This window comes from Penaeus monodon, chromosome 28 (genome assembly GCF_015228065.2).
Source record: "Penaeus monodon isolate SGIC_2016 chromosome 28, NSTDA_Pmon_1, whole genome shotgun sequence".
Classification (NCBI taxonomy): domain Eukaryota; kingdom Metazoa; phylum Arthropoda; class Malacostraca; order Decapoda; family Penaeidae; genus Penaeus; species Penaeus monodon.
Window position 1 is genome coordinate 7173666 of NC_051413.1, and position 893 is coordinate 7174558.

An 893-nucleotide genomic window follows, 5' to 3' on the forward strand; every position below is an offset into this window, starting at 1 on the left:
GATGAGAGCGACTGCTTTGCGAACAGAGACGACCCAGCGAAAGGCCGTTCATTGGCATCAGTTTGCCATCAACTATCCGTCCATTATCCACACGAGGTTGCAACATCTCACTCGCCTGTTTGTGCGTTAATCACGAAACCGGAAGTATGCGACGAAAAATGGAAATCGGAAGTTACAAAAGACGACCGTCCAATGTGTCAGCCTCTCACTTTCACTGCCAATACACACACATCGTAGAAAACGGGAATTGGTTGCCTATTGTAAAAAAAGATAACCTTTCCTTTTTTTCCATTTTTTGAAACTCTACTTGTTGTAATTTCTTTTTGCTTTTAATTTAGACTAAAGGCATGCCTTTCATTAAGACATAAAAATGGGTAAAATCGAGCCTAATGCATGAATCCTCGCAGGCATTACCTGTTTGGATCGCTGTTTCCACATGCAGACACGCAAGACGTGTGCGTGGCAGTTTATACGTACCGATGTAACAATAAACGAAAACCTTCTATTAAAGATCATCCTGTTGAACTGCTACTGTAGTTTTCTTTGATAATAAGAATTACTGAAAGTACGCAATTCATTCTCACTTTGTTTTCTATAGCAACTGCAAGTGCCGTCTTCACGCACACTCCGTAATCCCATAAAATATATATATACATTATTTTCTTCTTCTTTTTAATGGAGATCATAAAGCGAATCGATATCAACCCTGGCAGCGTGACAATCTGAATCGAACACTTTATCAGCCTCTAATAAGCGCTCATTTATTCCACTTCTAATGACATCTCTCTCGGAATGCGCAGTGATCCACAGTGCACTCGGGGTAAACCAACCATGCCGTGCTGCCTGGAACTTGATGTTGGAATTTAATTTCATTATGACTTTAGATAAGCTTT

General features: G+C 40.3%; 1 protein-coding gene across 1 annotated transcript in view; it reads left to right on the forward strand.

The window, feature by feature from the left end:
- Positions 1-893, forward strand: part of LOC119591339 (U-scoloptoxin(01)-Cw1a-like) — a gene marked incomplete in the record, with an annotated part of 23347 nt that overhangs the window by 4483 nt on the left and 17971 nt on the right.